Source organism: Symphalangus syndactylus, chromosome 10 (genome assembly GCF_028878055.3).
Source record: "Symphalangus syndactylus isolate Jambi chromosome 10, NHGRI_mSymSyn1-v2.1_pri, whole genome shotgun sequence".
Classification (NCBI taxonomy): Eukaryota; Metazoa; Chordata; class Mammalia; order Primates; family Hylobatidae; genus Symphalangus; species Symphalangus syndactylus.
The window spans coordinates 64,996,598-65,019,412 of record NC_072432.2 but is presented as its reverse complement, the minus strand read 5'-3'; the positions used below and the strand labels follow the sequence as shown (position 1 = coordinate 65,019,412).

The window sequence follows — 22,815 nt, the reverse complement described above, 5'->3', positions numbered from 1 at the left end:
CTAAAATATCCTAGATAAATGAAATTTAGAGACACTAAATCTGGATCATCAAACAGCAAATAAAGTGAGTGAGTGACAGTGGAGCCAATATATATTATATGCATTCCTGTAATTGATCTTCCATTTAGTAAAACTTTTTAGATTGTCAAATTTCTTCTTTATACAACCTTGGATATGAAAAAATGCACTGAAAAAGGAACAATGGGCCGGGCGCAGTGGCTCACACCTGTATTCCCAGCACTCTGGGAGGCTGAGGTGGGCAGATCATTTGAGGCCAGGAGTTCGATCAAGACCAGCCTGGCCAACATGGTGAAACCCCGTCTCTACTAAAAATATGAAAATTAGCTGGGCGTAGTAGTGCATGCTTGTAATCCCAGCTACTCAGGTGGCTGCACGAGAATCACGTGAACCCAGGAGGTGGACGTTGCAGTTGTGCCACTGGCACCCTAGCCTGGGCAACAGAGTGAGACTGTCTCCAGAAACACAAAGGAACAATGTTTTATGCTCTAAACTGAGAAAAGTGATGTGATGATGTGCATGACATTGCTGGTATTATCTCCTCAAAGTGATGCCATGTTTTAGTGGAGATTTTGGAGTACTCTTGGGCCTCAATTAATCATAAAATGGGATAATATTCATTCAACTTGAAATATCAGAAACTGCTCTAGGTGCAGTCAACTAGACAGATTATGGTTTCTTAACAGTTTATATGAAGATTAAATGATATAAAGTACCTACTACATGGTTTCTGATATTTAGGAAATACCCATAGTGTGTCAAGCAATATATGATTTTTTTTTAAATAAACATATTATTTATCCTCCTAACAACCCAGCTATGTTATAATTTTTAAACTACATTTTGCTTACTATATGCCATTTTAAATGGTTTTATATATTAACTCATTTAATTTTCACAGTAGTCCTAAAAGGTATTACTATTATCCCCATTTTACATATGTGGAAATGGGACAAAAAGAGGTTAAGCAACTTGCCCAATTATTTCAAGCTAAGCTAATTAAGTTGAAGAGCTAAGATCTGAATCCAGGCAGTTTGCACCAGACTAGAGTCCATATCCAGAATCATCAACTATATTTCTTCCATGTGATAATCTCATTTTACGGATAAGGGAACCAAGTATCAGACAGAGCACACAGTTACATGGCAGAGTCAAATCCAGATGCAAATCCAGAACTGATTGCAAAGGCTATGTGGAATTAATGGCAAACAAATGACACTATGTTTTACCTCATACCATACCTAGTGTTTACATTTAGGTATGGGTATGCCTGGCATTTGAAGGCTGCTCAAAGTAATTTACATTGTTGAGACCTGGCTTAAAAAGAAACTACAAACTGGCTTTTGTTATTTCCTGCCTTCCAGGTCAATTCTTTCTACGCTTCAAATAAACTGCTCCATCTTTAGACTTAACACAAGTTATCAACAAATTTTCCCTTTCTCAAATTTTCCTCCAATGTTATCAAGCAATGACAGGTTTGAGTTCAAGGAACTTATGCTGGAACACTCTCCTTTTCCATGAGCCAAGAACAGGCCTTCCAAATCCTTTATCTGACAAGAAATGGGGGCCCCTAAGACTCAAGTTAATAAAACCATTCACTCTCCCCTTCTCTTCCATTCTAGGATTATGAGGTGCTTCTGTTTTCTGACATTTACTGTTGTTTTTAACAATAAATATGTGATTATGGCTTTCTCACAGAATTATGGTTATCATTTATTATCTGTCTCCCTTAAAGACTAGAAAAAAGCAGGCAACACTGTTGAAAGTAGGCAACACTTTGGCCGGACGTGGTGGCTCATGCCTGTCCTGTAATCCCAGCACTCTGGGAGGCCGAGACGGGCAGATCACCCGAGGTCAGGAGTTCGAGACCAGCCTGATTAACATGGTGAAACGCTGTCTCTACTAAAAATACAAAAACAATAAGCTGGCTGTAGTGGTGGGTGCCTGTAATCCCAGCTACTTGGGAGGCTGAGGCAGGAGAATCGCTTGAACCCGGGAGGCGGAGGTTGTAGTGAGCCGAGATCACGCCACTGCACTCCAGCTTGGGCAACAGGGCAAGACTCTGTCTCAAAAAAAGAAGAAAGAAAGAAAAGAAAAGAAAAGAAAAGAAAAGAAAAGAAAAGAAAAGAAAAGAAAAGAAAAGAAAAGAAAGAAGGAAAGCAAGCAAGCAAGCAGGCAACAGTTTATTCACCAATGCATACCTAGAGCCGGCACTCTGGCATAGAGCAGGCTCTTAAGCTTTTTTTTTTTTTTTGAGGCGGAATCTCGCTCTGTTGCCCAGGCTGGAGTGCAGTGGCACAATCTCTGCTGACAGCAACCTCCGCCTCCCAGGTTCAAGCAATTCTCTTGCCTCAGCTTCCCGAGCAGCTGGGACTACAGGTGCGTGCCACCACGCCGAGCTAACTTTTAGTATTTTTAGTATAAACGGGGTTTCACCGTGTTAGCCAGGATGGTCTCCATCTCCTGACCTAGTGATCTGCCCGCTCAGCCACCCAAAGTGCTGGGATTACAGGCGTGAGCCACCGCGCCCGCCAGCATTTTTTGATTAAATGAACAAATTTATGAAGAAGAGAATTGTCTGATATCCACTTCAGTATCCTAATACCTTTTAAATTATTGCTACTAATAGTAATAATTCCTTTTTTTCTTTTTTTGAGACAGAGTCTCGCACTGTCGCCTGGGCTGGAGTGCAGTGGTGCGATCCCGGCTCACTGCAACCTCCGCCTCTGGATTCAAGCGATTCTCCTGCCTCAGCCACCAGAGTAGCTGCCAATTACAGGCGCCTGCCACCATGCCCAGCTAATTTCTTGTATTTTTAGTAGAGACGGGGTTTCAGCATGTTGGCCAGGCTGGTCTTGAATTCCTGACCTCGTAATTTGCCCGCCTCGGACTCCCAAAGTGCTGGGATTACAGGCGTGACCACCGAACCTGGCCCAATAGTAATAATTTATTCTTTCTTTTTCTTTTTTGAGGCGGAGTCTCGCTCTGTCGCCCAGGCTGGAATGCAGTGGCGAGATCTCGGCTAACTGCAACCTCTGCCTCTTGGGCTCAAGTGATTCTCCTGCCTCAGCCTCCCCAATAGCTGGGACTACAGGCACGTGCCACAGTTTCTAACAAAAGCATTTGTTCTTTTACTCTATCTTTAGGTCACTGGAATAAGATATTAGAAGTATTGAATATAAACAGAATCTAAAATTTCAGATTTTCTGTATTTGTTACATAGCAAAATAACGTATCCCCATTGTTTTCCAGTCCTTTTCATCAATATGATTACCTATGTCACTGCAGGATACCATGGGCGGATACCATGGGCAAAAGGATATAAAGAGAAATTTATACATATTTGTCTAAAACCTGTCATCCTAAAAACAAGCCACCTTCCGGTTCAACCTAATTTTATTTTTGAGATGGAGTCTTGCTTTGCACTCCAGGTTGGAGTGCAGTGGCGCTGTCCCGGCTCACTGCAACCTCCATCTCCTGAGTTCAAGTGATTCTCCTGCCTCAGCCTCCCGAGTAGCTGGGATTACAGGTGCCCACCACCATGCCTAGCTCATTTTTGCATTTTTAGTAGAGACAGGGTTTCATCATGTTGACCAGGCTGGTCTCGAACTCCTGACCTCAAGTGATCGCCTGCCTCTGCCTCCCAAAGTGCTGGGATTACAGGTGTGAGCCACCACACCCAGCCTCAACCTAATTTTATAGGCAAGAAAATTGTCTTCTCATTTATCTAAAATGGATTTCAATGGCACAAGACTTTTCATTATTTTGCCAACAGCAGAAGTATTAAAGTGTAAATAGCAATTAACATATTAAGCTATGCAAACAAATGTAAACATATAAAAATAATTTAAAATAATAAAAGAAAATATTGACTGAAAATGAGGTTCAAATATCCAAAACGAAGAGTGAAACCTCTCATAAAAAAGAAAGTAAAGGACAAAAAAGCTCAGTAAATACCTAGATTGAATGAAAGAATCATCCAAAATTGACAATTTTATTTAGGACCAGCATTGGTTTCCCTGAAGAAGGAAAAAGAAAATCAAAACAAAAAAATATGTAGAAATGTGCTGACAAGCAAGCAACTCTGTTTTGCATGACTTAACACTTTGTTGTTTGTTCCCTTCACGTAAAACTTTAATAGAAAACTCCTTGTAAAGGAGTTTCATTCCCATCAATTTTTTAACTTAGGGAATGGTGAGGCTTCAAAACCCACATATTCAAACAAAACAAGGACAGACAACTGGTGGTAGGAAAAATTTAATGATTTTGCCCACTCACATAAACTACTAGAAAAAAAACTAAAACAATTCTACCTCTTAAAATTATTAAATTTAATAATTACTTTATAGTATCTCTTTTTCTCTTTTCTTCTGTGTAAATTCTAGTAAAGCATAAGTATGAAACCCAAGTGTGAAAGAGCCTAAACCAAGTATAAGTGAAAGATATTAAAACAGAATTTAAGTTAAAAGGCTAATACAATTTGGTAAGATTTCTGAAAGTCCATACATTATTAAAACAACACATTCCCATGATTTTACCTTTTATTTCTCTTAACTACTCATGCTATAAAATGACTGAAGAATCTAGATATATGTCTAATGTAGCACAAAATAAAGAATAAAAAGTAATATTCTTTTTATTACCGCTATAGTTTATTTTCTTCTTTATTAACTATGATTTTTATGTAAAAGTAATACATGTACATGGAAAGCATTCACAGTTTAAGAGAAAAGTAAAACTACCTCTTACCAAGCCATCCTAAGAGACACAACCAGTTCTTGTATTCTTCCAGAAATAACCTACATATTTCAAGCACATCTTAGGGTAACATTATTTTTTATACAGATGGATACTATGATGCATACGTTCTGTATCCCCATTTTAATATTTAATACTCCATAATTGTTTCAGATTAGTACATAAATATTTATCTTTGATTTTTCACAGCTGCTCAAATTTTCATTGCAGAACTGCGTAATGTATTTAACCAGTCCAGTAGGCATTTATCTTGTTTCTAACGTTCATACCCAAAGGATTATAAATCATGCTGCTATAAAGACACATGCACACGTATGTTTACTGCAGCACTATTCACAATAGCAAAGACTTGGAACCAACCCAAATGTCCATCAATGATAGACTGGATTAAGAAAATGTGGCACATATCCACCATGGAATACTATGCAGCCATAAAAAAGGATGAGTTCATGTCCTTTGTAGGGACATGGATGAAGCTGGAAACCATCATTCTCAGCAAACTATCGCAAGAACAAAAAATCAAACACTGCATGTTCTCACTCATAGGTGGGAATTGAACAATGAGAACACTTAGATACAGGAAGGGGAACATCACACACTGGGGCCTATTGTGGGGTAGGGGGAGGGAGGAGGGAAAGCATTAGGAGATATACCTAATGTAAATGATGAGTTAATGGGTTCAGCAAAACAATATGGCACATGGATACATATGTAACAAACCTGCACGTTGTGCACATGTACCCTAGAATTTAAAGTATAATAAAATAAAATAAAAGTTTAGATGTTACTCAATTAACTGCCTTCTAAAAAAGTTGAACTAATTTATACTGACAGTGAGTGAGACTGCCTGCTTCCCTACAAATATAAAGTGTTACTGACACAAGTCTATTAAAAATACAGATCTGAAATCAATATTAGTTTTAAATCATGTATCCAGATTTATCCTTAGTTCATCATTTCTACTCTTCAAGAATCACAAATCAAAGTTACACCTCCTCTCATCTAACCTCAAAAAAAAAAAATCCTTATCAAAAAAACACATAAATTCATTCTCTAACAAATTAAGAACTTCAACTGATTATTAAAAAAAAAAACCCAATCACAGTGCAGAGTCTCTATATATATACAGCTGATATACAGGTGGAGAAGAGAGAAGAATGGGGAGTGCAACGATCTAAAAAAATTTAAAAATTTTTAAAATTTAAAAAAAAATCTACTTCTGATAAAATACAAGTTTCCTCCAATATTTAATGGGTTTTTTAACCTGGTAGTAAGTTGTGAAAAGATGCCTCTGCCAGAATTTAGTATTTTAAAAACCCAGAATTGCTTGGGAAACATTTGGGTATATTCTCACTAAATAAAATACTGCTGGATATGTTTATTTCTTTGCCTTCTACATTTATGTTCAAATTACTCTTTTTAAAGAAAGAAATTCTAAAGTAATCCATCATATTAAAAAAATCTAATGTACACGAGTACAGGGCCACACATAAACAATTTTTATGAACACAAAAAGCACTAAACAGTTTCTATCTCAGTTTCTTGGCATAGATTCCAGGTCTAATTTTGATGATTACATTTAAAAATAAGAATGATTAAGCCTTCACCAGAACTGCCAAAATAAGACAGTTGAACATGCTTCGAGAAATGTGGAAGAATATCTAAAGGATATATGTAAGAAAGGACCAAGTTAAAGATACATAAAACTGTAGCATTATAAATAAAATAATGCAACGTAGTATCCAGTAGTATATTCTAAATATGAGGAATGGTAGGGAGGGTATGTACTACTTTGTAATATTCAAATAATTAAAGATTTTTTTTTGCTTAAATGTTTTTCTCAAGGCTCATACTATAAAAAGCCCCAGTACAATTGTTTTGTAAGATCATCATTAGCATTTTGATCATTCATTTATACAAACATTTACTGAGTGCTTACTAGGTGGCAGGGTTTATACTATATACACTGGAGATAGACTGGCAAATAAAATTAGTCCACCTCCAAGAAGCTATAATCTAGAACTCAATCCTGATTCTTGACAATGTTTAATACTAAAAACTTCAATGATTTTTTTCTCTAATTCGCCCCCTTCCCATTCTTCTCTAATCCAACTAATAAATGAAATCTGAAATTCAACCCAGAAAAGTACAGAAGAGAATTATATTTAGATACAAAACGTTTCATCCAGATGTGTCCTATGTACAGAATGAAATACAAGCATAGTCTTGTCCTAACGTAAGTAATGTACTAAACAAAGTAAGAAACAAAGCAATGCTGCCTCTTTTCACATCCCCAGTAATAGCTGTGTCTGTTGGACACTTGCATTTGTTGTCTCTACACATGGTGGGTCACACCATGAATTCATTCTTTTTCCAGTATTTCACAATAGGTTCTATGTACACAAAACTGATAAAATATTTATTGTTTACAATCAACCCTCCCATTCGTCTGAATTGTACATTTTCAAATAAAAATAAAAACAAGTGCATCCATAACAGAAATTACTTATTTCAATGTTTTTGATTTTAAATAGGTTAAATCTATTGATGATACAACACTTTCAACCTCGTCAGCAACATGTTTGTCCTCCACTTGAAAGCAAATTATCTATCAACAGAAAGAAATACACACAACACACACAAACACAAAATGGAGGTCTAGGGGACCTGGGGATAAAAATTTAAATTACAAGAAAAAGCTTAAATCTAAAGACAATTTTCTTGAGTCACCAGTTTCTACCACTCTGGGGGAACAAAGAAACAGTTCCAAGTAACTCAAGATAGCATCAAGGGCATGGAAAATAATCAGGAAGTAAAAATTACCCGAGTAACCATGGAATCTCATTGTTATCACTGGCTCTTCTCTGGTTCCTTAATGGTCTGGGGTCCCTGACAAGCTCCAATCAGTCTGGTCTCAAGATATCTGTTACCACTCTGCGCTCTGCTATTTCCAGCCTAATCTATTCATAACAAACCTTGAATGGTTTGCCTGCAAGCAATTATTTAAAGATATAACTCTTGCAAGCAATATTTAAAGTGCCAAAAGACTGCCTGTGATATCATGAAATATACATTTGGTCTCTGGTCTTAGACCAGTTTCCTGGCATACACTCCTATAATCCTTGGAATCTTCAAAGTGGTTATGTGGCTTCCTATATGCTAAGATTTGACTGAAGACTGACAGGCCCTAGGTAGCTTCAGGATAAGGGTTGGTTTTAGCAGAAAGACCAGGGGAAGATTAAATGGTTGGAATTTTCAGCCCCACCTCCCATCCTCCAAAAAGGGGAGACTAAAAGTGAAATCGATCCCCAACGGCTGATGGTTTAATCAATCATGCCTATGTAATAAAGTCCCCATAAAAGCCCAAAAGGACAGGGTTTAAAGGGCTTTTGGAGAACAGAACACAGTGGAAGTTACTGGAGGGTGGGCATGCCCAGAGAGGGCAGAATTTCCATGCCCCTTGTCCCATACCTTACCCTATGCATCTCTTCAGCTGTATCCTTTGCAATATCTTTTACAATAAAATGTATTAAACATAAGTGTTTCCCTGAGTTCTGTGAGCCGCTCAGTAAATTAATCAAACTCAAGAAGGGGATCATGAGAACCCTGATTTATAGTCCGTGGGACACACAATGGGTCCTCAGCAAAGATGACAGGGCTAGGTATATAAGATCAGCCACATCTTTAGAAGGAATGGGGAGAAAAAGGCAATTTCTATTTCCACCTTCCTTCTTCTAGCTCTTCCAGGAGACATAACCTTGCCTCCAGTAGTTGTAGCTCTCCTTGATCATATAACTTCCACCTTAAGGACAAACTAAGTTTCTATTCTTGCTCCTTAGTCCATCGGAGAAAATGTCATCTTATTTAGAGGCACTGGAAGGAAGTAGGCCTCAGAATTTTCCAATTTTTTGTACTTCCAAATTTTTCACAATAAACATTTGTTTTTTTAAAAAGAGTTTCCTATCAAATTTCATGGAAAGGGATCAGAAATTAACACTCAAAATCGAGCGTGTAAGCCAGTCAAGAAAGAATTAGGCATCTTACATAAAAAGAGTCACATTTGTATGCTACGCAACTTTTTAATTTCCTAGAATTAATCCCTGTGTCCTCTATTTCTACCTCAGACAATTTCCGAAAATCACCTGGCCCGGGAATATATTTACTTCATAAAGAGCAGTATTAAACAACTAGGTAGAGGCCATCACATATCTGCAATACCCCCCCTTTTTATTTTTTGAGACAGAGTCTCACTCTGTTGCCCAGGCTAGAGCGCAGTGATATGATCTCAACTCCCTGAAACCTCCGCCTCCCAGGTTCAAGCAATTCTCCTGCCTCGGCCTCCCAAGTAGCTGGGATTACAGGCGCTGGCTATCATGCCCAGCTAATTTTTGTGTTTTTAGTAGAGACAGGATTTCACCATGTTGGCCAGGCTGGTCTCAAACTCCTAACCTCAAGTGATCCACCTGCCTTGGCCTCCCAAAGTGCTGGGATTATAAGCGTGAGCCTCTGTGCCCAGCCTTGCAATCTTTCTAACATTATAAATATGATGCATCCACTTAGGGTTTTTAAGAAATTCAAAGGCTACAAAGGCACAAGATGAAACATAAGTCTTGTTACCCTCCTGCATCAAAATGGCAAAATACATGTTACATCATTAATAGACTTCTAGCACAGTTACCAGTTTAACTTTAATGCCATTTTGCTTTCATATCTTGATTCACCAAATTTTATATGCTTGTTATCTACTGACTGTCCACTGAAGAAACGAGCACTGACCCTTCGTTTGTTGCCCTCCATCTCCTAAATTTATAGATTATTTTTATATTATAAAGGTTTACAAGGCATTCTACTCCATAACTATAATTAAGCCCATTTTATACATTTTCTAGGTTGATTCTAAAACGGAAAATCAATAAAGTGTACTTACAATGTGATTATATAAATACTAGTCACTAAAGGAAATGTAATTTTATGTTGTTTAGACATTATTAGTTGAAGAAATGTTCATGTATTCCAGACTAATAGAACCTGAATTTCCTTCTAGCTTTCTTCAGTTCTTTTTGAAAGCCCAAGATTGCCACAGTAGCTATTTCTTCCCACTCACCCTCCCATCCCCCCACTACCACCATATCCTCTATCTTGAGATTATTTTTGCTTTGTGCTACTGTATCTCAAATATGTTCATACAAAGTACACAGTTTTTTCCCAGTATAGAAAATGCAATTGTCCTCACATGATAAAATAGTGGGGCTGGGTAGAGAAAACATAGGTCAAAATCTATTGTCTCTCAAACAGTGAAGTCACTATTCCACTGCCTTCAAGCATTCAACATGACTGTTAGGAACTTAGTTATTTGATTTTCCATATTTTTTCCCTCTCTCTGGCAATACTTTTGGAATCTTCTTGTCCTTAAAGAGTTCTAAAATTGTGGATCTTTTTCCATTCCATTTTGGTTGTTACTAAAGGGGCTCTTTCAATCTGAAAATTCATTACGTTTCTACAGCTCAGGAAATTTTCTTCAGTTATTTCTTTCATTATTCTCTGCTTCCCATGGTTCCTAAATCTCTTGCTTTTAGAACTCACACTTATGGATGTGAAAAACTGTGATATATTTTCCATGCTTCTTTAATTTTCTCTCAAGTTTTTCCAGATTTTTTTCTTTTGATTTACGTATGCACAGTTCCTCCTCTTAATTCCAAAATCAACAATTGAGTCTTGATTCATGCTAAAATTGTATTTATCTCATCGATTAAAATTTTTCTTTATAATTTTCAAACGTTTTCTAGTTCTATGCCCCCTTTTAAATGCAACTATGATTAAACATTACGTATTCTTAAATTTTAAATAAAATACTAATTATGCTTTTCTTTGAAGTATTCTTCTGAATTATAGCTGAGGTTGGTTGTTCTTTTATTTATTTTAATCTTCTTTCATCCTCTTGATTCTCCTCAATTGTCTGATTATCCCTATCTGTTTATATTTGCAAATGAAAGATTAGAGTATACAGAGTGTAAGAGCTTTCCCTGAGGTTATTTGGGTTTGTTTTCCTAAGTGGCTTCTCCTTTAAATGTACAATTTAAGCAGGTACATTTTAAGCAGGCAGGGCATGTGTATATGCAGGTACCCCAAAAAGGTACCTGGACAGGAAGTCAAGTTGGCTGGGAACAGACAAAACTGTTTTTCTCCTGGGGTAGCATAGTGCCTCCACTTCTCTCTCAGGTTCTAACACCTAAGTAGACGCCCATACTAAACTGCTGGCCTACTTTCTTAAGAGAATGATTCTGAAACTTCAGCCCTAAGAGTGGGCATCATAGTTGTTTAGGCTGGAGAAAGGGTAGAAGGGAAGCCCAACTGACCTAGCACTATGGAAAAGTCTTAAGAAAATTCTTGATTATTACCCAACTGCCCACTACTACTGATTTGTGTTTGTTGACTCCAAGTTTGGAGCCATTCCAAGGTTTCCCTGGGAAAACCTGAGCTTACCTCTGGTATCTTGGGTTCCAGTTTCCTCTGGGATTTTGTTGTCAATCCGATTCCATGAACTTTCTATCTTCTTCAAAATTTCTTGGTCCTCTGATGGTACCTGTAGTGGACTGTGAACTGTAATTTTACTGTTCAACATGTTTTCTCCCTGACCCCTTTTGCTAATAACATCATCCCTCTTTTTTATGGGGAATGTATTCACGTGCTTTGGGTACAGGTGAGCCTTCCCAGCCACCACAGGACTGGCCACACTACCTAGGTCTGGCTAGAATATCCCATTCCCATCTCCTTTGACTGACAGTCATCTTTGGCTGAAAATAAAGCTGATACAGAAGGAAACGCAGACCAAAAATGTTGAGACAGTTACAGGGTTGCAGCCATACTACTAACACTATTCAAGTTTAGATCCATCTATGCACCTAAGTTGTAGTTTCTTACCTCTCTCCCCACATACACCCAAGTACACATTAAAGTTATAGAGCTAATGAGGTCCTTTTGTGCCTCTTAAGGGTAGTTTGACTCATATAATAACATCTGTTCCCGCTTTTCAGAATTATGACTTAATTCAATCTTTAAACAATATCAGTGGGACATTGAGAAGAAAAGAAATTAAAGGAATGTACTAAATCCACCATTTTAAAAAAATTTCAGTCAATAACTAAAATAAGCCTGAATAAATCGAGTTATACCTTTAAAATTTGTTAAACATACAATAAGGAAATAGCTATAAACTTTATTTAGTACATCTTATCTTTCCACTCTCAGGGAAAAAAGGCAGATATAAAAACCAATGATCTCTTTACTAGTTTTTTTTTAAGTCAGGATTCCAATAGTTTCAGAAAGAAAAGGAAGAAGGGAAGGTTCGTAATGATTTAAAATTTTTTCTTTCTTTTTTTTTTTTTTTTTTTTTAATAGAGACAGGGTCTCACTATGTTTCCCAGGCTGGTTTCGAACTCCTGAGCTCATGCAATCCTCTTGCCTCAGCCTCCCAAAGTACTGGGATTACAGGCGTGAGCCACCGCGCCCAACCATAATTTAAAATTTCCTAGCAAATTATTACTTTTTAAAGCTCTCTTATATGACAGAAACCTTTCAAAGAAAAATTCCGCAGCTACTGTTGTGATTACTGGGGACAGAATAGGGGAAAAGGCTGGTCAATAACTCCTCAATGGATAAAAAACAAAATCCAGTGCTCCTTTTTCAGACAGGGTTTCACTCTGTCACCTGGACTGGAGTGCAGTGGTTCCATCATTGCCACTGTAACCTTAAATTCCTGGGCTTAAGCAATCCTACTGCCTCAGCCTCCCAAGTAGCTAGGACTACCAGTATGTGCCACCACACCCACCTAATTTTTAAATTTTTGTAGAGATGGTTATTGCTATGTTGACCAGAAGAGTCTCAAACTCCCAACCTCAAGCAATCCTCCTGTCGTGGCCTCCCAAAGGGCTGTCATTACAGGTGTGAGTCACTACACCCAGCCTGAAATCCAGTACTCTTGAGCTAAGGTTCATATTGCATGGTTCACACCTCAAACACCTATGCCTCAAAAACTCTATATCCCTGAAACAATTGGCAAAATGTTGTATGATGTATTTAAGTAAATGTTGGGGAAAATAGGTCTACATTTTTCATTATAATCTAACTAAAGTCCATGACCTAAAAAAGGTAAAGAAAATTGATCCTGATTGGGAAAAAAAAAAATGACAACTTCATTCCAAAATAGTATATAAGAACTAAATCCAGTAAAACGTCAAAATAAATAATAAATTACCCCCAACACAGAAGGTAGTATAGGGTGCTAAATAATGTAGATTACCTCCATTCTTTAGAAAAACACTGTTAAAAATAAATCATTAGCCCTAAGGTAGATGAAGACAACAAGGTTAAGTAGTAACTGTCCCCAAATCACACAGTATTAAAGCAGGATTCAAAAGCAAGTTGCCCAACTTGATTTCAAACTCTTTCCATATCATGCTTTTTCCTGGAGAAATAGTGTAAGAAAAGAAATACAAAGGCATTTGGGTTATTTCAGAATTAAACGTAATTTTTGTCAAGCACAGAAATTGTGAAGTATTCATATGCCTGTGGTTTAATGAAACTGGAATCTGGCCCTTCTTCCTACTTGCTCTCTGATCAAAGTTTTCAGAAAATCTTCTGCTTATGGTAGTGAGGTCAGGAAGACCTTAGTATGTGATTAAGATATATGAATCTTAACATTCTAGGTTGCCTAAGCCAATGAATGGGTACCCTGGCCAAGCAAAGCTGTTCTTCTGGGATCCCTGGGGTACAAAACACAACTACTCATGCATAGAAGACAAAAGGCTGTAATACCAAGCCTGTGTGTTTTATGTGTTAGCATAAAAGACAAAAGGATCTGGTGATTAAGCTAAAGTAGGTTAAGAAGCTCCTCATATGAAAAGACATCTCACATACTAAGGCACATTCACAACTTAAATCATATTACAGTCCTTCAATCTGGCCAAGAGAAGCCAGGTACTGAAGTTTAGGTTGCAGCCAGAAAGCTGGACTGAGTGGTAGAGAGGATCTTGGACTGTGAGGTGGGGATCTGGATGCAGAGCAAGAAAAGGATGAAAAGGTACAAGTGAAAGGAGTCCACAAAGTGAGTTAGAGATACATTCTAAAGGTCCTGAGATTTAGAAAACAGCATAATCAAATCTTTGCCTTCATACTTTTCATTTTATCTAGAACCCTAGTATTATCTGCTAAGCCTATAGCAGAGACGCCATAGGCATATGGTTTGCTTTCACATTCCCAGAAAAGGACTTAAGAGTCAGAAAAGGATGTGCATTTCCCATAACCCTTATCTCTCCCTCTTTATTAACAGTATGATAAAGTACTACAAATTTTTAAGTTCTCAAGGAATTTAAGAACATATTCTATATAAATTCTAAAAACTTTACAAATTCAGAATATAATCCAAAAAAGGGCCAACCCCTTAACCTATCTACTATCAGCTCTACCTAAAACAATTAACCAAAATGCACAATTAGAACTGAAAATATTTACTAGCAATCTATAAATTCAATGATAACCAAATTTAATAGAATTAGAAATTTAAAATAAGGGATTCTCCTAAATTAAAAAAAAAAAAACCATCTTAATAGTTAGAATTTTCATAAGGCTCTCTATTTTTATTCATACTTCAGTTTTAACAATTAATTTATGAAAATCCTTATAGGTCACAAATATTTTCACAAACATTAGGTCACCTAACCTCCCTCAAAAGAAAGTATTACCAGGCCCCTTTTATGAGAGACTGAGATATTTAATTTTTACATGTCACACTTACTTAACAGCATGAATTAAGAGGTATAGGAGGGTCTAAAACAGCATTCTTCCCACTTCACATTTTGAGCACTTACTGTAAGAGGTAATCTACAAGGTATGTATTTTGATTTGATGTTTCAGAAATATTGAAGAGTAACATACCCATTTATTCTACCTACGAAATCCATCTCAAGATTAATCCATGAATTTCCCCAAGACAGGGGTTAGGGAAACAAGATGAAATAAAACAGAGCAGTATTAACTAGCTACATTCAGGTAAAGTGTTTTGGAGTAAGGAGGTCTTCCATAACCCTCCTTACTCCATCATTTCTCTCTGGTTATCCTACTTGGGGATAGGTCACTGCACATAAATTTGAGTAAGATGGTATTCATGCAGATCTGTAAAGAGGACCTAGAAGCAAGATGAAATGGCTAGTGAACTCTACAATGCATACAAAACATTTCTTGAGCAATTACTAGGGAGGCCATAAAAGGATGGTAAGAAGGCAGTACAATTTGAGAGTTAAGAAAGCAGACTTTCATGTGAGACTACCCACGATTATATTCCATTTCCATCACTTACTGTGACCTTGAACAAGTTACTTAGTCTTTACCTTGATTTTTTCAACTACAAAATGTAGATGCTATGTACCTCTTAGAACTGGGAAGATTAAATGATATACAGCAGTGTAATACACATAACTCAATTAGAATTGTGGCTGGCACATAGTAAGCACTCACTAAACTATTATTGGGGTTAAAATTATTCAAGGTGCTAGGTGTTATAAACACCTCAGGAAAGAGGTGATACATGATCTGGCCCTTTTATGGATAAAGTAGTCAACAGAGAGGGATATCCAGAAAGAACAGAGATGAACAGGGCTTGAAAGCTGATGTTTGACCTATCAAATCCTATACCATTACAAAATCACTCGTGTTTAAAATATGGTGCTGATACACAATAAAATGTCAGTTACAGAAACAGATTCCCATACCTTTGGTCTTGCAGTTTTACCTCTGGAATATATCTTACCACAATACAGAAACAAGATCAAAGAGTCCACTTCAGTATTGTTTGTAACAGCAGAACTTTGGATACAACCAAAATTTCCATAAACTGGAAAGCAATTAAGTCCTGATACCTGACACGGGAATACTCACAGCCATTTAAAGGAATAAGATAACTATATGTGTATTAACATGAAACTCTATGATGGACTATTAATTTAAAAAGAAAGTTTCAAACAATATTTTTATAATGATCTCATTTATGCAAAACAAAATTACATAGATACATCTGTATATGTGTGAAAATGCACAGAAAAAGGCATAAGATTACATACACTTAAAATGTACACCTAGGGACATAAAAAATCTTCAACTCTTACTCTGTGTCTTCCTCTACTGTTTAAATTTTCAGTTCACATTTACTATATGATTTAATAAAAGTGGAAAAAGATAATACAATTTTAAGATTCCTCCAATATAAAAAAAAATTAAATGGATAAATAAAAATAAAACATTACTCACAGTTTAACATTTGGTGAAAACTTTAGACAAGTTTGGTTTAAAGGATATTACCCCCCTCAATAGAATTAAATTTATCTACATTGTATCTTAAAAGGATATTACCCCCTCAGTAGAATTAAATTTATCTACATTGTATCTTACACAAGCTCTTCTTTTTTTGACATTTTCTGAACAGCAACTATGTAAGTTTTAAATCACTCCTAGTTCATTTGAAATATATAAAATAAACAGTGAAACTTAGTTCTTCAAAGAACACTGGAAAGATAGTGCAAGAGAACTACAGAACAGTCATAGTTTATAGGTTCTGCAATAATAATGTATAGAGATTTTCAAGTTCAAAGACAACCTAAGGACATCATCAAATCAGTAAGAACACTATATAGATGCTGGCACTGCTTATATTTTCTTCATAAAAGTACTTCTGTACTAGAATCTGTAAGGGAGGGAAGGAGAAAAGAAAAAAAAAATGTCAAGCCTGTTTAGAGGTTTAAGCAATAAAAGAAGAAAAATTGCTTCAAAAGATCACTGACTTGGCTGGGCACATGGGCTCATGCCTGGAATCCTAGCACTTTGAGAGGCCAAGGCAGGAGGATCACTTGAGCCCAGGAGTTCTAGAATAACTTGGGCAACATAGCAAGACTGTCTCTACAAAAAAAAAAAAAAAAAATTAGCTAGGCATGGTGGCACGCACCTGTAGTCCCAGATACTTGGGAGGTTGAGGTGGGAGGAACCCTCAAGCCCAGGATTTCAAGGCGGCAGTGAGCTATGATCATGCCATTGCCCTCCAGCCTATGCAACAGAGCAAGACCCTGTGCCTAAAAAAATTAGAATTCAAAAAAACACATAACTGACTTGATTAAGTGGAAAACATCTAAAATTCCTTTAACCATAAAACCCCACATAGATGTTAGCTACTTAACAAACACAGGAAACTGCTTAGTACAAGTAACCAATTTTAGTATTCAGGCCTTCAACTTATATAAATTCAGTACTTATTTATTTTTGGAGATGAGTCTTGCTCTGCCACCCAGGCTGGCATGCAGTGGCACAATCTCAGCTCACTGCAACCTCGGCCTCCCGGGTTCAAGCAATTCTCCTACCTCAGCCTCCCGAGTAGCTGGGACTACAGGAGCATGCCACCACACCCAGCTAATTTTTTTGTATTTTAGTAGAGACGGGGTTTCAGCATGTTCCCCAAACTGGTCTTGAACTCCTGAGCTCAGGCAACCCGCCCACCTCGGCTTCCCAAAGTGCTAGGATTACAGATGTGAGCCACCGTGCCCGGCCCAAATTCAGTACTTATAAAGATGTATATACTGAGTAGATATTTGGTTTATTGTTGTACTGTGGAAATACATAAAATAAAGGCATTATTCAAATAATGAGGACAGACTATGAAACAGGTAAGTCAACTGATTAACTGTTTGGAAATACAAGATTAAGTTCCTATTCTCCTCAATGAACCTATATAAATTTGAAATAAATGAATAAAATGTAAAAGTTGGCCGGGCGCGGTGGCTCACGCTTGTAATCCCAGCACTTTGGGAGGCCGAGGCGGGCGGATCACGAGGTCAGGAGATCGAGACCACAGTGAAATCCCGTCTCTACCAAAAATACAAAAAATTAGCCGGGCGTGGTGGCGGGCGCCTGTAGTCCCAGCTACTCGGAGAGGCTAAGGCAGGAGAATGGCGTGAACCCAGGAGGTGGAGCTTGCAGTGAGCCAAGATCGCGCCACTGCACTCCAGCCTGGGCGACAGAGCAAGACTCCGTCTCAAAAAAAAAAAAAAAAGTTAAGAAGCACACTAAGCCAAGAGATGGAAGCAACCCAAAAGGTCCATTAACTAATGAATGGATAAATAAAATGTGATACATACATACAATGGAATATTTAAAAGGAAATCCAGTCACATGCTACAACATAAATGAACCTTGAGAATAGTATATTAACTAACATAAGACAGTCATAAAAAGACAAATACTATGATTCCACTTATATGAGACAGACAAATTCATAGAAACAGAAAATAGAATGGTAGCTGCCAGGGGCTGAAGAAGAGACAAAAATGTGGAATTGTTCAATGGGTATAGAGTTTCAGTTCTGCAAGATGAAAAAGTTCTGGAAATCTGTTCCATAATAATGTGAATATATTTAACACTACTGAACTATACACTTGAAAATGATTAAGATGGTAAATTTTATGTTGTGTTGTTTACCACAACTTAAAGTTATTATTTTTAAAAAGAGGTATGTACTAAACTACTTAAGCCACTTTTTAAAAAATTACTAAACTATAAAAAGATCAAATAAACCACTTACTCTAACTTCTTTCTAACATTTCAGTGGCAAATAAGGTTAAAAACACAACATATAAGACTAAAAGGAAAAAGCATGCACATAAACTGAATCTGTAAAACGTTTATCTTTACAAAACTGATGTAAGGAAAAAAATATTTACAGTTTCTTCAAATAAACTTGAAAAACTAACGAATATTCTTCATAGAAAATACAAATTAAAATATTAATGAAACTAAACCAACAGTGCATTAAAATAATTCATCATACCAAGTATTCAAAATGCAATTAAAATTAGGAAATATTTTATTACAATTCACTATATGGACATATTGAAGGGGCAGAGAAAGAACTGACCATTTCAAAAGATGCCAAAAACGCATTTGATAAAATGTAGTACATTATTTCTAATAAAACTTAAGTAATTTAAGAAAAAGTGATGTACCCTAAATTGATAAAAGATATCTGCATTATACTTAGTAGTAAAACAACAGCACTTCCATTAAAAATAAGAGAAAGACAAGTATAACCTCTGTTACCACTGACATTCAACATTTTGGGGGTGGTTCAAAACTCACGCAGTAAGAGAATAAAAACAAACACAAGGGACAAATACTGGAAATGAGAGAAAAAAATAATTTACTGGAATCAATATGACATTTGAGTCAGAAAATTCAACAGAATAAACTGAATACAAGAATTCAGTTTAGTGGCCGTATACAAGATTAAAATATGCCAACCAATAGCATCCTATATTCCAACAACAACTAATTAAGAAAGTATAATGGAATAAAATATACCATTCATGATAGCAGTAAGAACTATAAAATAATCTGAAATAAATTCCACAAGAAATGTGGAAAATCTATACAAAAACTAAAATTTTACTAAAGACAGATGAAGGTCCTGAAAATACAGAAGTATGCCATGTTTCCGAATGGGAATATTCAGTATTATACATATATTTCTCTCCCAAATTAACATAAATTTCAATGTATAATCTGAGAATATTTTATGGTCACGTACAAAAGATGATTCTAAAGCAGGTCTGACATGTTAAATGAACAATATCCAAAACTCTTGAGAAAGAAGCTCAATAAGTGAGAACTGCCTTCTAAGATACCAAACCATGCTAACATACTACGCTGAATCATATGAAACCAGATATTCAATGACTTGTGGCTTATAAAAACAACAATTTCACAAGGTTCAACTGTGAAATTCACTCAAATTCTCCCACCTCACTTCCACCCACAAACTTCTTTCCACGTAGTAAGAAACAGACTTAAGAGTTTACTAAATATGTAATACTAATAAAGCTTGGTGAAAAACCAACAGGGCTCTTTCCTATGTTTCACTACAGTGCAACTTAGTTAAGGCAAAAAACTAAAAGGGAGGTAAAAGAAGAAGTGGTGTAAGGGGAGAAAGTTCCCTCCAACAATACTGGACGAAGAAGAATATCTAAGCTGAAAACTAAAGGATGAGAAAAAACAAAGAACCAGAGGAACAACACACTAGGAAGAAAGTAAAAAGACCCTAGCTAGAAAGTCTGCATGTTCCAAAACCAGGAGGGTCAGTGCGACTAGATGACAGTCAAGGAACTAGAAGGGCTGGAACAACAAGGAGCAGCCATACAAAGTTCTGTGGGGCAAGTTAGGAGTTTGGATTTTATTCTAAAAGCAATGAGAAGTCAAATAACAAATGACATTTCAGAAAGATTAGCCTAATGCTACATGAAGAATGAATGAAGTATGGGGATTCAAGAGAAAAAGCTAGGAGATGAAATTAGGAGGCTACTATGAAGTTCAAGTAAGAAAACAGCCAGGGTTAAGGCAATGGTAGTGGAGAAGGAGAGAAGGAGAAAAATTCAAGACATATTTTGGAGGTAGAATGGACCTCTCCTAGTCTACCTCCTACATAGGGTGGAGAAACATGACCTAGTCCTAAACAAAGCATCTTTTTCCTTAGTGATAGTGACTGGTTCAAGAATGGACACATGACCCAAGCTTGGCCCACAAGATTATTTCAGGAACCAGGAATGACTTTCATTCTTGTTTTGGTAGTCATAAGGACAATATAATCATAGAATTGTATCAATATAAGACATTAATTATCCTCCAATATCCACAGTCCCCTTCTTTTAGCAAAAGACTACTTCTCCACAAGTTTTACCTGGGCATATGGCCACTCAACAAGAGCTAAGTCTTAGATATGGCCGTGTAATAAATTTCTGGTCAATGGGATATAATGGAAATTGATGTTGGCAACTCGTTGGTCAATTTCTCAAAAGGAAGTTACCTATGCCGACCTTTCTGTTTCTTATTTCTCTAGTATTAGTTTACTAGCGCTACCATAACAAAATACCATAGACTGGGTAGTTTAAACCACAGATATTTATTTTCTCACTGTTCTGGAGACTGTAAGTCCAAGATCTGGGCGTCTGCAGATTTGTTTCTCCTGAGGCCTCTCTCCTTGGCTTGCAGATGACCACCTTCTTGCTGTATCCTCACATGGCCTTTTCTCTGTAGGCATGTATCTCTGGTGTCCTGTGTTCAAATTTCCTCTTTTTATAAGGACATCAGTCAGATGGATTAAGGCCCACTCATATGACCTGATTTAACCTTAATTACATTTTTAAAGGACTTATCTCCAAGTACAATCACATTCTGAGGTACTTGGGGTTAGGGCTTCAAAATATTAATATTAATGTTGGGGACACACAATTCAGCCCATAACAGGCTGAAACATGGACATGATGCTGGTGAGCCACAGTAGATCTTGTAGATGAACATTCCAAAGCAAAGCTGTCCAATAAAACTTTCTGTGATGGAAATATTCTACATATGCACTCTCCAATATGGTAGCCATCAGCTACATGTAATATTTAAATTAAAAATTAAAAAACAATTAACTCAAATCCTTAGATGCACTAGCCACATTTCAAGAGCTCAGCAGCAACCTGTGGCTAGTGGCTACAGTATTGGACAGCACTGATTAAGCGATGGTGTATCAAGTGCAAGACAGCAGATACTTAGATGTGTGAATAACCTGAAGGTCTACCTCTGGAGTAGCACATAAAAGAATAACAAACTTCTATCTTGCCTGATGTGTTTTGGAGTCTCTTTGTTCAAATGATCCATCCTATACCTTAACTAATACAGTTAATTGGAAGTGACACGCTGCTCTAACAAACTCCTAAAATCTCTGGTAAGGCTTAGAGAACAGGTAGCAAGGAAACATCTCAGGCTGGAGATCTAATGACCTGTGCTATACAGTTGCAGAACATTTAGTACAACTCTTGCCTGCAATAATTGGAAGGGCACATCATATGCCTACTAAGTCTGTAGTTCTAAGAAAAGCAGTTAGAAAAACTCGAAATATGGTGTGTGTTGGCTATTTAAAGATCAACAAGAAAGATCAATTCACCTATAAAGCGGTTTGCAAGCAGAGACAGACATGAAAACAGTGCTACTAAAAAGAAGCTTTCTCAGTGGCAAACTCCGACCTACAAGAGTCCAGTAATTTGGGGCCTCCCAGGGTGGAAAAGGCAGCTGCTTCTGTGTTCTAAATACCAGGAAATAACTTTGTGAGTTCAAGGGCTCTCTGTCAGGTAGTAGCAAAGATCAAGTTGAGAGTGTTGCTTTTCCACCTGTAATGGTTTCTTCTTAGAAAGAAGACAGGACAGCAGACATTTTGTAGCACAAATACCTTCTCTCAATTATTCAGTCAAATGCTAATCTAGGTACTGCTGTGAGGGGATTTTACAGATGTAATTGAAGTTCCTGATCAACTGACTTTAAGCCAGGGTGATCATCCTCAGTGAGCCTGACCTAGTCAGGTGAGCTCTTAAAAGAGATCAGGTTCTTCCGAGCAAATGAGACTCCAAACAGCAGCTGAGTCTACAATTGTTCTCTCTTTGCTGTATCTTCCCTTCCTGACTGCCTATGGAGAACAGCTTCAGCCTAAGCCCATGGATTCCACCTCGCCCACAATCTTCTCCCACTAACTGCCTGCTGTACAGATTTCAGACTTGCTTAGCCAGCCCTCACAATCATGTAAGCCAATTCCTTGTAATAAATCTCTTAATACATAACAATCATATATAAATCTGCTTGCTCTGCTTCTCTGGTTAAACCCTTACTGATACATCATCCAAGACTATTTCAGATCCTCTCGAGGTAGCCAGGAAACCTAAGGGAGAGAGGAGCTAGCCTAGCACAGAGACCAGTAAATAAGAGAATCAGCTGGTTTCCAAAACTTATGACTGAGAGATATATTGCTATAGTTAATGTTACGTGGTCCCGATCTAAGAAAAACAGAAGAGAAATCTATTATGTTTTTGAAAGAGTTTTACCAACAAACTACATTACTGGCCTAAAAATCTTACACTTGAACTTTAAGTAACCCTACAGGCCCTCCATCTATACCAACAGGTAGGGGGTTAC

At 37.0% G+C, this 22,815-nt stretch overlaps 1 protein-coding gene across 7 annotated transcripts in view; it reads right to left on the bottom strand.

The window, feature by feature from the left end:
• Window positions 1-22,815, bottom strand: part of ANKRD17 (ankyrin repeat domain 17) — a 187,410-nt gene that overhangs the window by 148,730 nt on the left and 15,865 nt on the right. Inside the window, exon 1 of one of the 7 annotated variants that reach the window (XM_055297361.2) lies at window positions 11,260-17,202. The exons of the other annotated variants lie outside the window; for them this stretch is intronic. The gene's annotated coding sequence lies outside the window, so the exon portion shown is untranslated. Of the gene's footprint in view, window positions 1-11,259; window positions 17,203-22,815 lie in introns of those variants that run through there. 7 annotated transcript variants of the gene reach the window in all.